Source organism: Orcinus orca, unplaced genomic scaffold (genome assembly GCF_937001465.1).
Source record: "Orcinus orca unplaced genomic scaffold, mOrcOrc1.1 scaffold_176, whole genome shotgun sequence".
In the NCBI taxonomy this organism is placed as follows: domain Eukaryota; kingdom Metazoa; phylum Chordata; class Mammalia; order Artiodactyla; family Delphinidae; genus Orcinus; species Orcinus orca.
In genome coordinates, this window is record NW_026044075.1 from 298,841 (window position 1) to 313,782 (window position 14,942).

Below are 14,942 nucleotides of genomic sequence, written 5' to 3' on the forward strand. Positions count from 1 at the left end.
TAGTACTGTTGCTGCTACTTCTACTTCTGCTGCTGCTACATCTACTGCTGCTGCTACTACTACTAATAGTGCATGGCAAATAATACTACTATTAATACTACTACTTCCGCTGCTACTACTGCTGCTACTACTGCTACTATTAGTAGTCCAGTGTATATCAAATACTACTAGTATCACTACTACTGCTGCTACTACTTCTACTGCAGCTGCTACTTCTCCTGCTGCTGGTATTACTACTGCTACTACTGGCCCAGTGCTTGGTAAATACTACTACTATTACTACCACTGCTGCTGCTGCAGCTACTAGTGCTACTACCACTGCTACTACTAGTAGCCCAGAGCATTGCAAACACTACTATAATTACTACTGCTGCTGCTACTACTGCTACTACTAGTAGTGCATTGCATTGCAAATACTACTATAATTACTACTTCTGCTGCTACTACTGCTACTACTAGTAGTACCATGCATGGGAAATACAACCACAATTACTACTACTGCTGCTGCTGCTGCTACTACTGCTACTACTACTGCTACTTCTAGTAGTAAAATGCATGGCAAATACAACAACTATTACTAAAACTGCTGCTGCTGCTACTACTGCTACTACTAGTATAAATACTAATAGCCCAGTGCATGGTAAATCTACTACTACTCCTCTTATTGCTTCTACTGGTACTACTCTTACTGGCCCACTGCAGGACAAATATGCTGCTACTACTATTACTGCTGCTGCCACTTCTACTCCTGCTGCTACCACTACTACTATCCCAGTGCATGGCAAATACTACTACTATTACCTCTACTGATACTACTGCTGCTGCAGGTTCTTCTACTGCTGCTGGTGCTATTACAACTACTTCTAGCCCAGTGCCTGGTAAATACTACTACTATTATTACTACTCCTGCTGCTTCTACTACTGCTACTACTATTGCTACTACTTGTAGTGCAGTTCATGGCAAATACTACTACTATTACTACAACTGCTGCTGCTGTTAATACTGCTACTACTACTATCAATACCACTAGCTCAGTGCATGGCAAATCTACTACTACTACTGCTATTTCTGCTACCACTAATACTACTACTACTGGCCAACTGCAGGGCAAATCTTCTGCTACTATTTCTGTTGCTGCCGTCACTACTATTGCTGTTACTACCACTAGTACTACTGCTACTACTTGTAGTCCAGTGTATGGCAAATACTACTACTATTAGTACTACTGCTGCTGCTGCTGCTACTATTGCTACCACTACTGCTACTACTAGTAGACCAGTGAATTGCAAATATTAATACTATTACTACTACTGATGATGCTCCTCCTACTGCTACTACTAATATCAATACTACTAGCCCAGTGCATGTTAAATCTACTACTACTATTGCTATTGCTGCTACTGCTACTAGTACTACTAACCCAGTGCATGGCAGATACTAATACTATTTCCACTACTGCTGCTGCTACTACTACTACTGCTATTACTACTGCTACTAATACTAGTCCATTGCATGGAAAATACTACTACTCTTACTACTACTACTGCTGCTGCTACTACTAGTATCAATACTACTAACCCAGTGCATGGCAAATCTACTAGTACTACACCTATTACTGCTAATTCTAATACTACTACTGGCACACTGCAGGGCAAATCTGCTGCCACTACTACTGATGTTTCTGCCACTTCTACTGCTGCTGCTACCAATATAACTACTACTGCTACTACCCCAGTGCATGGCAAACACTACTAATGTTACCACTACTGCTGTTACTACTACTGCTGCTGCTACTACTACTGCTGCTGCTAATAGTACTACTACCAACCCAGTGCATGCCAAATGCAACTACTATTACCACTATTGCTGCTACTACTACTATGGCTGCTACTACTACTACTGCTGATACTTGTACTACTACTAGCCCCGTACATGGCAAGTTCTACTGCTATTACCACTACTGCTCCTACCACTTCTACTGCTTCTACTACTATTGCTGTTGCTACTTTTACTGCTGTTGCTGCTAATAGTAGTACACTAGCACAGTGCATTGCAAATACTACTAGTATTACTACTACTGATGCTGCTTCTGCTACTTCTACTACTATGGCTACTACTAGTAATCCGGTGCATGGCAAATACTATTAATACTACTGCTGCTGCTACTACTACTATCAATAATACTAGCCCAGTGCATGTCAAATATACTACTACTACTGCTATTGCTGCTGCTGCTACTGCTACTGCTACTACTTGCCCACTGCAGGGAAAATCTGCTGCTGCTATAACTGCTGCTGCTGCCACTTCTACTGCTGCTGCTACCATTACTACTACAACTTCTACTACTTGCCCAGTCCATTGCAAATACTACTACTATTACCACTACTGCTGCTACTACTACCACCACTGCAGCTACTTCTATTGCTGCTGTTACTACTACTACTATTATTTCAGTGGATGGCAACTACTACTACAATTACTACTACCACTGCTGCTGCTACTTCTGCTACTACTACTGCTACTACGAGTAGTGCAGTGAATGGCAGATACTATTACTAATACTGCTGCAGCTACTACTGCTACTACTAGTAGTACTGTTGCTGCTACTTCTACTACTGCTGCTGCTACATCTACTGCTGCTGCTACTACTACTACTAGTCCAGTGCCTGGCAAATACTACTACTATTGCTACTACTGCTTCTGCTGCTACTATTGCTACTACTACTGCTACTACTAGTAGTCAAGTGTATATCAAATACTACTAGTATCACTACTCCCGCTGCTACTACTTCTACTGCTGCCGCCACTTGTACTGCTCCTACTACTACTACTAGCCCAGTGCATGGTAAATACTACTAGTATTACTATCACTGCTGCTGCTGCTGCTAATGCTACTACTACTGCTACTAGTAGTAGTCCAGTGCATTGCAAATACTACTATAATTACTACTTCTGCTGCTGCTATTACTGCTACTACTAGTAGTACAGTGCATGGCAAACACTACTACGATTACTACTACTGCTGCTGCTGCTACTACTGCTACTACTAGTAGTATAGTGCATGGCAAATACTACTACTATTACTACAAGTGCTGCTGCTGCTACTACTGCTACTGCAAGTATCAATACTACTAGCCCAGTGCACAGGAAAACTACTACTACTATTCCTATTGCTTCTACTGATACCAGTAGTACTGGCCCACTGCAGGACAAATCTGCTGCTACTACTATTGCTGCTGCCACCACTTTTTCTCCTGTTGCTACCACTACTTCTAACACAGTGCATGGCAAATACTACTACTATTACCTCTACTGATGCTACTACTACTGCTGCTTATGCTAGTTCTACATCTGCTCATGCTACAACAACTAGTACTAGCCATGTGCCTGGTAAATACTACTACTATTAGTACTCTTCCTGCTACTGCTAGTAAAGTTACGATTACTGCTACTACTGGTAGTGAAGTGCATGGCAATTACTACTACTCTTACTACAACTGCTGCTGCTGCTACTACTGCTACTACTACTGTCAATACTACTAACTCAGGGCATGCCAAATCTACTAATACTACTGCTATTTCTGTACCACTACTACTACTACTACCGGCCAACTGCAGAGCAAATCTGCTACTACTTCTTTTGCTGCTGCCACTTCTATTTCTGTTGCTACCACTACTACTGCTGCTACTACTAGTAGTCCAGTGTACGAAAAATACTACTGCTACTAGTATTACTGCTGATGCTGCTACTACTGCTACTACTAATATAAATACTACTAGCCCAGTGCATGGCAAATCTACTACTAATATTGCTATTGCTGCTACTGCTACTACTACTACTAACCCAGTGCATGGCAGATGCTACTACTATTACCACTACTGCTGCTGCTGCTACTGCTGCTACTACTACTGTTACTAATAGTCCAGTGCATGGCAAATGCTACTAATGTTACTCCTACTGCTGCTGCTGCTACTACTTCTACTACTAGTATCAATACTACTAACCAGTGCATGGCAACTCCACTAGTACTACACCTTTTACTGCTAATGCTAATAATTCTACTGGCACACTGCAGAGCGAATATGCTGCTACTTCTACTGATGTTGCTGCCACTTGTACTGCTGCTGCTACCAATACAACAACTACTACTACTACCCCAGTTCATGGCAAACACTACAAGTATTACCACTACTGCTGCTACTACTACTACTGTTGCTACTACTACTACTGCTGCTGCTAGTACTACTGCTGCTACTATTAATAGCTCAGTGCATGGCAAGTGCTAATGCTATTCCCCCTACTGTTGCTACCACTGGTACTGCTGCTACAACTACTTTTGTTGCTACTTTTACTTCTGTTGCTGCTACTAGTACTACTACTAGCACAGTGCATTGCAAATACTACTACTATTACTACTACTGCTGCTGCTGCTGCAACTAGTGCTACTACTACTGCTACGAATAGTAGTCCAATGCATGGCAAATACTACTACTATTACTATTACTGCTGCTGTTGCTACTACTAGTATCAACACTATGAGCAGAGTGTATGGCAAATCTACTAGTACTACACCTATTACTGCTAATGCTAATAATACTACTGGCTCATTGCAGGTCAATTTTCTGCTACTACTACTGGGGCTGCTGCCACTTCTACAGCTGTTGGTACCACTACTACTACTAGTATTAGCCCAGTGCATGGCAAATACTACTAGTATTACCACTACTGTTGCTACAACTACTACTGCTGCTACTACTGCTGCTGCTACTAGAACTACTACTAACACAGTGCATGGCAAATTCTACTAGTATTACCAGTACTGCTGCTACAACTACTACTGCTGTTAATATTACTACTGCTGCTACTATTATTTCCACTCGCCCAGTGCATGGCAAATACTACTACTATAACTAGTACTGCTGCTGAAGCTGCTACTACTGCTACTACTTGTAGTCCTGTGCATGGCAAATACTACTCCTATTACTACTAATGCTGCTATTGCTGCTGCTGCTGCTGCTACTACTAATGCGGCTGATAGAATTACTTCAACTACTACTACTATCCCATTGCATGGCAAACTACTACTACTATTACCAATACTGTTGCTACTATTACTGCTGCTGCTGCTAATTCTACTGCTGCTGCTACTATTCCTACCACTTCTAGCCCAGGGCATGGCAAATACTACTATTATTACTACTAGTGCTCCTGCTGCTGCTACTACTACTGCTAGTACTTGTAGTCCTATGCATGGCAAATACTACTACTATTACTACTACTGCTACTACTACTACTGCTGCTGCTACTACTTCTACTGCTGCTGCTACTACTACTACTACTTCTAGTGCAGTGTATGGCAAATACTACCATTACTACTACTGCTTCTGCTGCTAAAACTGCTACTATTATTTCTACTAGTAGTAGTCCAGTGGATGACGAATACTACTACAATTACTACTTCTGCTGCTTCTGCTACTACTACTAATTCTACTACTCGTAGTCCAGTGCATGGCAAATACAACTACTATTACTACTACTGCTGCTGCTGCTACTACTTCTACTACTACTATCAATACTACTAGCCTAGTGAAAGGCAAATCTACTACTTCTACTGCTATTGCTGCTACTTCTACTACTACTATTGGCCCACTGCAGGGAAGATCTGCTTCTACTACTACTGCTGCTCCTGCCACTTCTTCTGCTGCTGCTACCACTACTACTACAACTCCTAGATCAGTGCATCGACAATACTACTACTATGACTACTACTGCTGATTCTGCTGCTACTCCTGCTACTACTACTGCTAGTACTAGTAGTCCAGTGCCTTGCAAATATTACTACTCTTACTACAACTGCTGATGCTGCTACTACAGCTACTACTACTATCAATATTACTAGCCTGGTGCATGGAAAATCTACTACTACTGCTGCTATTGCTGCTTCTTGTACTATTACTACTGGCAACTGCAGGGCAAATCTGCTGCTACTACTACTGCTGCTGCTGCCACTTCTACTGATGCTGATACCACTACTACTACTACTACTATTACTAGCCCAGTGCATGGCAAACACTACTACTATTACCACTACTGTTTCTACTACTACTACTGCAGCTGCTAGTTCTACTGCTACTGCTACTACTACCACTACTATTACTAGCTTCGTGCATAGTAAATACTACTACTATTACTATTACTGCTTCTGCAGCTACTACTACTGCTAGTACTGGTAGTCCCGTGCATTGCACATACTACTACTATTACTATTTCTGCTGCTTATGCTACTATTATTGCTCCTTCTACTGCTACTACTAGTAGTCCAGTGCATGGCAAATACTACTAGTATTCCTACTACTGCTGCTGCTACTGTTACTACTTCTACTAATACCGCTACTAGTAATCCAGTGCATTTCAAATACTATTAATACTACTACTGCTGTTGCTGCTACTACTACTATCAATAATACTAGCACAGTGCATGACAAATATACTACTACTGCTATTGCTGCTATTGCTACTACTACTACTGGCCCACTGCAGGGCAAATCTGGTGCTACTCTTACTGCTGCTGCTGCCACTTCTTCTCCTGCTGCTCCCACTACTACTACAACTTCTACTACTAGCCCAGTTCATGGCAAATACTACTATTATTACCACTACTGATGCTACTACTACTACTGCTGCTGCTACTTCTATTGCTGCTGCTACTACTACTACTACTATTAGTTCAGTGCATGGCAAATCTACTATTACTACTACCGCTGCTGCTGCTACTTCTGCTACTACTACTGGTACTACAAGTAATGCAGTGCATGGCAAATACTATTACTACATCTGTGGCTGCTACTACTGCTACTACTACTAGTACTGTTGCTGCTACTTCTACTGCTGCTGGTGCTACATCTACTGCTGCTGCTACTACTACTAGTCCAGTGCATGGCAAATACTACTACTATTATTAGTACTGCTTCTGCTGCTACTATTGCTACTACAACTACTACTACTAGAAGTCCAGTGTATATCAAATTCTACTAGTATCACTACTACTACTGCTACTACTACTGTTGCTGCTACTTCTACTGCTGCTGCTAATACTAGTACTACTACTAGCCCAGTTCATGGTAAATACAACTACTACTACCACTGCTGCTGCTGGTAGTAGTGGTACTACTACTGCTACTACTAGTAGTCCAGGACATTGCAACTACTACTATAATTACTACTTCTGCTGCTGCTACTACTGCCACTACTGTTAGCATAGTGCATGACAAATAATACTACAATTACTAGTACTGCTGCTGCTGCTGTTACTACTGCTACTACTACTGCTACTACTAGTAGTACAGTGCATGGTAAACACTACAACTATTACTACAACTGCTGTTGCTTCTACTACTGCTACTAATAGTATCAATTCTACTATCCCTGTGCATGGTAAATCTACTACTACTACTCCTTTTGCTTCTACTGATACCACTACTACTGGCCTACTGCTGGAAAAATCTGCTGCTACCACTGTTGCTGCTGCTGCCACTTCTACTCCTGCTGCTACCACTACTACTAGCCCCGTGCATGGCAAATACTACTACTATTACCTCTACTGATGCTACTACTACTGCTGCTGCAGCTATTTCTACTGCTGCTGGTGCTACTACAACTACTACTAGACCAGTGCCTGGTAAATACTGCTACTATTACTACTACTGCTGCTGCTGCTACTACTACTACTACTGCTACTACTAGTAGTGCACTGCATGGCAAATATTACTAGTATTACTACAACTGCTGCTGCTGCTGCTTCTGCTATTACTACTATCAATACTACTAGCTCAGTACATGGCAAATCTACGACTACTACTGCTATTTCTGCTACCGCTACTACTACTACTACTGGCCAACTGCAGAGCAAATCTTCTGCTACTACTTCTGTTGCTGCTGCCACTTCTCTTGCTGTTGCTACCACTACGACATCTACTAGTTGTTCAGTGCATGGCAAATTCTACTACTATTTGTACTTCTGCTGCAGCTGCTGCTACTATTGCTACTACTACTGCTACTACTAGTAGTCCAGTGCATTGCAAATATTAATGCTGTTACTACTTCTGCTGATGCTGCTATTGCTACTACTAATATCAATACTACTAGCCCAGTGCATGGCAAACCTACTATTACTATTGCTATTTCTGTTCTTCTACTACAACTACTAACCCAGTGCATGGCAGATACTACTACTATTACCACTACTGCTGCTGTTGCTGCTACTACTGCTACTACTATTGCTATTACTAGTAGTCCAGTGCATTGCAAATACTTCTACTATTACTACTGCTGCTGCTGCTAATACTGCTACTACTAATGCTACTACTACCAGTCCAGTGCATGGCAAATACTACTATTATAACCACTACTGTTTCTACTACTAACATTGCAGCTGCTAATTCTACTGCTTCTGCTACTATTACTACTACTACTAGCCCAGTGCATGGTAAATACTACTACTATTTCTTCTACTGCTGCTGCTGCTAATACTGCTACTACTACTGCTACTACTAGTAGTCCAGTGCACGGCAAATACTACTACTATTACTACTACTGCTGCTGCTGCTAATACTGCTACTACTACTGCTACTACTAGCAGTCCTGTGCATTCCAAATACTACTACTATTACTACAACTACTACAGCTATGTTGCTACTGCTACTACTACTTATGGCCCAGTGCAGGGCAAATCTGCTGCTACTACTTCTGCTGCTGCTGCCACTTCTACTGCTGCTGCTACCACTACTAGTATTAGTAGCCCAGTGCATGTCCACTACTACTAATATTATCACTACTACTGCTACTACTACTACTGCTGCTGCTACAACTACAACTAGTTCATTGCATGACAAATACTACTACTATTACTACTACTGCTGCTGCTGCTACTACTGCTACTACTATTGCTATTAGTAGTAGTCCTGTGCATAGCAAATAATATTACTATTGATGCTTCTGCTGCTACTACTGCTACCACTGGTAGTCCAGTGCATGGCAAATATTAATATCACTATTTCTGATGCTGCTGCTACTACTGCTAATACTACTATCAATACTACTAACCCAGTGCATGGGAAATATACTATTGCTATTGCTGTTACTACTAATACTACTACTGGCCCACTGCAGGGCATATCTGCTGCTACTACTACTGCTGCTGCTGCCACTTGTATTGCTGCTGCTACCACTACAACTACTACTACTACAAGTTTATTTCATGCAAATACTACTACTATTACCACTACTGCTGCTACTACTACTAATGCTGCTACTATTACTACTGCTGCTACTAGTACCACTACTAGCCCAGTGCATGGCAAATACTACTACAATAAGTAGTACTGCTGCTGCTGCTACTACTACTACTACTTGTAGCACGGTTCATGGCAAATACAACTAGTATTACCACTATTGGTACTATTAGTACTACAGCTGCTGCTACTGCTACTTCTACTGCTTCTGCTAATTGTACTACTACCAGTAGTCCAGTGCATGGCAAATACTACTACTATTACCACTACTGCTGCTGCTGCTACATCTGCTACTACTACCAATACTACTAGTATTCCAGTGCATGGCAAATACTACTACTATTACTACTGCTGCTGCTGCTGCTACTACTGTGACTACTACCAGTACTACTAGTAATCCAGTGCATGGAAAATGCTACTTTATTACTACTACTTCTGCTGCTGCTGCTACTACTGCTACTATTACTATCAATGTTAATAGCCCTGTGCATGGCAAATCTACTACTCCTACTGCTGTTGTTGCTAGTTTTACTATTACTACTCGTCCATTACAGGGCAAATCTTCTGCTAGTACTAATGCTGCTGCTGCCACTTCTACTACTGCTGCTACAACTACTACTACTACAAGCTCAGTGCATGGTAAATACTACTACTATTACTACTAGTGCTGCTACTACTACTAGTGCTGCTTCTACTTCTACTGCTGCTGCTAGTACTACTACTACTAGTAGCCCAGTGCATGGCAAATACTACTGGTATTACTACTAATGCTGATGATTTTACTACTGCTACACTACTGCTACTAGTCCAGTGTATTGTGTATGCTACTAATACTACTACTATTTCTGATGCTGCTACTACTGCTACTATTACTATCAATACTACTAGCCCTGTGCATGGTAAATCTGCTAGTACTAGTGCTACGTCTGCTACAACTACTACTATTACTACTGACCCACTGCTGGGCAAATGTGCTGCTACTTCTACTGCTGCTGCTGCCACTTCTATTGCTGCTGCTACCACTACTACTACTGCTAGTCCAGTGCATGACAAATACTACTACTATTACTACTGCTGCTGCTGCTGCTACTACTGCTATTACTAGTAGTTCAGTGTATGGCAAATAGTATAACTAATACTGCTGCTGCTGCTATTACTGCTCCTACTACTGGTCCTACTAGTAGTCCAGTGCCTGGCAAATACTATTACTACTACTGCTGCTGCTGTGGCTAATACTGCTACTACTACTGTTACTACTAGTAGTCCAGTTCATGGCAAACACTACTACTATAACTACTACTGCTGCTGCTGCTCTACTACTGCTACTACTACTGCTACTACTCTTAGTCCTCTGCATGGCAAATACTACTATTATTACTACTACTGTTGCTGCTACTACTATCAATACTACTAGCCCAGTGCATGGCAAATCTTCTACTAATTCTTGTATGCTGCTACTGCTACTACTACCACTGGCCCACTGCAGGGCAAATCAGGTGCTACTACTATGGCTGCTGTGGCCACTTCTACTGTTGCTACTACCACTACTACTGCTACTAGCCCAGTACATGGCAAATACTTCTGTTACCACTACTGCTGCTAGTTCTACTGCTGCTGCTAGTACTACAAATACTATTACTACTAGTCCAGTGCATGGAAAATACTACTACTATTACCACAACTGCTGATTCTATACTACTGCTGCAGCAACTTCTACTACTGCTGTTATTACTACTATTACTGCTAGCCCAGTGCATGGCAAATAGTAGTGCTATTACTACTATTGCTGCTGCTGCTACTACTACTTCTACTACTACTGTTACTACTAATAGTCCAGTGCATGGCAAATACAACTAATATTACTACTACTGCTGAGGCTGCTTCTATTGCTACTACTACTATCAATACGACTACCCCAGTGCAGGCAAATCTACTACTTCTACTGCTATTGCTGCTACTTCTACTACTACTACTGGCCCACTGATGGGCAAATCTGCTGCTACTACTACTGCTGCTCCTGCCACTTCTACTGCTTCTGCTACCACTACTACTACTACCACTACTAGACCAGTGCATTGACAATACTACTACTATTAGTAATACTGCTGCTGCTGCTTCTAGTACTGTTACTTCTACTGCTACTACTAGTAGTCCAGTGCATGGCAAATACAACTACTATTCCTCCTACTGCTGCTGCTGCTACAATTGCTAACACTACTGCTGCTACTAGTAGTCCAGTGCATGGCAAATACTACCACAATTACTACTACTGCTGTGGCTGCTACCACTGCTTCTACTACTGCTGCTACTACTAGTACCACTGCTGCTACTTCTACTACTGCTAATTCTACTGCTGCTGCTAGTACTACTACTACTAGTAGTCCAGTGCATGGCAAATACTACTACTATTATTACTACTGCTGCTGCTACTACTGTTACATCTACTGCTACAACTAACAGTCCAGTGCATGGCAAATATTACTAATATTCCTACTACTGCTACTGCTGCTACTACTGCTACTACTACTGCTACTACTAGTAGTCCAGTGCATGGCAAACACTACCACACTTACTACTACTGCTGCTGCTACTACTACTGCTTCTACTACTATCAAAACTACTAGCCCATTGCATGGCAAATATACTTCTACTCCTGCTATTGCTTCTATTGGTACTACTACGACTGGCCCACTGCAGGGCAAATCTGCTGCTACTACTACTGATTCTGCTCCCACTTCTAATGCTTCTGCTACCACTACTAATACTACTACTAACCCAGTGCATGGGAAATACTACTACTATTACCACTATTGCAGCTACTATTACTACTGCTGCTGCTACTTCTACTGCTGCTGCTACTACTATTACTACTAGCCCATTGTATGGCAAAAACTACTACTATTGCTACTACACCTGCTGCTCTTACTACTGCTACTACTAGTAGTCCAGTGCAATGCAATACTACTACTATTACTACTACTTCGGATGGTGCTACTACTGCTTCTACTATTATCAATTCTACTAGCCCAGTGCCTGGCAAATCTACTATTACTACTACTCTTGCTGCTATTGCTACTACTACTACTAGCCTAGTGCATGGCCAATACTACTACTATTACTGTTACAGCTTCTACTACTACTACTGCTGCTGCTGCTACTACTGCTACTACTATTAGTCCTGTGCATGGCAAATAATATTTCTACTATTGCTGCTGCTGCTGCTACTACTGTTACTAATGGTAGTCCAGTTCATGGCAAATATTAATATTACTACTCCTGATGCTGCTGCTACTAATGCTAATACTACTATCAGTACTAGTAGCCCAGTGCATGGCAAATATACTACTACTACTGCTATTGCTGCTACTGCTACTACTACTACTGGCCCACTGCTGGGCATATCTGCTGCTACTACTACTGCTGCTGCTGCCACTTCTACTGCTGCTGCTACTACTACTACTACTACTACTACTAGCCCAGTGCATGGCAAATACTAGTACTATTACCACTATTACTGCTACTACTACTGCTGCTGTTGGTACTTCTACTGCTGCTGCTACTACTACTACTACTACTAGCCCAGTGCATGGAAAATACTACTACTATCACTAATACTGCTGCTGTTGCTGCTACTACTGATACAACTACTTCTACTAGTAGTAGTCCAGTGCATGGTAAATACTACTTCTATTACTACTACTGCTGCTACTGCTACTACTGCTAGTACTACAATCAATACTTCTAGCCCACTCTTGACAAATCTACTAATACTACTGCTATTGCTGCTATTTGTACTACTACTACTGGCCCACTGCTGGGATAATATTTTGCCACTACTACTGCTGCTTCTGCTACTTCTACTGCCTCTGCTGTTACTACTAATACTACTACAAGCCCAGTGAATGGCAAATACTACTAGTAGTACCACTACTACAGCTACTATTGCTACTGCTGCTGCTACTTCTACTGCTGCTGCTACTACTACTACTAGCCCAGTGCATGGCAAATACTACTACCATTACTACTACACCTGCTACTGCTACTACTAGTAGTCCAGCATATTTCAAATTCTACTATTACTACTACTGCTGCTGCTGTTGCTACTACTGCTACTACTACTATCAATTTTACTAGCCCAGTGCCTGGTAAATCTACTAGTACCACTGCTCTTGCTGCTACTGCTACTACTACTACAAGCCTAGTGCATGGCAAATACTACTACTATTACCAATATTGCTTCTACAACTACTACTGCTGTTATTACTACTGCTTCTGCTTCTTCTACTGCCGCTGGTGCTACTACTACTACTACCCCAGTGCATGGCAAATACTACTACCATTACTACTACACCTGCTTCTGCTACTACTGCTACTACTAGTAGTCCAGTGCATTGCAAATACTACTACTATTACAACTGCTGCTGCTGCTGCTACTGCTGCTATTACTGCTACTACTACTATGAATTGTAGTAGCCCTGTGCTTGGAAAATCTACTACTACTACTGCTCTTGCTGTTACTGCTACTACTACTACTAGCCTAGTGCATGGCAAATACTACTACTATTACCAATACTGCTTCTACTACTACTACTGCTGTTACTACTACTGCTGCTGCTACTTCTATCGCTCCTGGTGCTACTACTACTACTACTATCCCAGTGTATGGAAAATACGACTACTATTACCACTACTGCTGCTGCTGCTACTTCTGCTACTACTGCTGCTACTTCTGCTACTACTACTGCTACGACTAGTAGTCCAGTGCATGGCAAATATTACTATTATTACTACTACTGCTGATGCTGCTACTACTGCCACTACTAGTATCAATACAACTAGCCCAGTGTATGGCAACTTTACTAGTAATACACCTATTACTGCTAATGCTTATGCTACTACTGGGCTGCTGCAGGTCAAATCTTCTGCTACTTCTACTGACAGTGCTGCCACTTCTACTGCTGCTGCTACCACTATGACTACAACTACTACTAGCCTAGTGTATGGCAAGTACTACTAGTATTACAACTGCTGCTACTACTACTACTGCTGCTACTACTGCTGCTGCTTCTACTAGATTTACTACTAGCGCAGTACATGGCAAATACTACTACTTTTACTAGTACTGCTGCTACTACAACTACTGCTGCTAATATTAGTACTGCTGCTAGTAGTACTACTACTAGACCAGTGCATGGCAAATACTACTACTATAACAAGTACTGCTGTTGAAGCTTCTACTACTGCTACTTCTTGTAGTCCAGTTCATGGCAAATACTACTACTATTACTACTAATGCTGCTACTGCTTCTGCTGCTACTGCCACTACTACTGCTGCTGATACCACTACTACAGCTATAACTACTATCCCAGTGCATGGCAAACTGGTATAACTATTACCAATACTTTTGCTACTACTACTGCTTTTGCTGCTAATTCTATTGCTGCTGCTACTACTACTACTACTTCTAGCCCAGGGCATGACTAATACTACTACTGTTACTACTACTGCTTCTGCTGCTGCTACTATTACTACTGCTAGTACTAGTAATGCTGTGCATGGCAAATATTACTACAATAACTACTACTGCTGCTGCTGCTAGTAGTGCTACTACTACTGTTATTACTACTAGTAGTGCTGCTGCTACTTCTA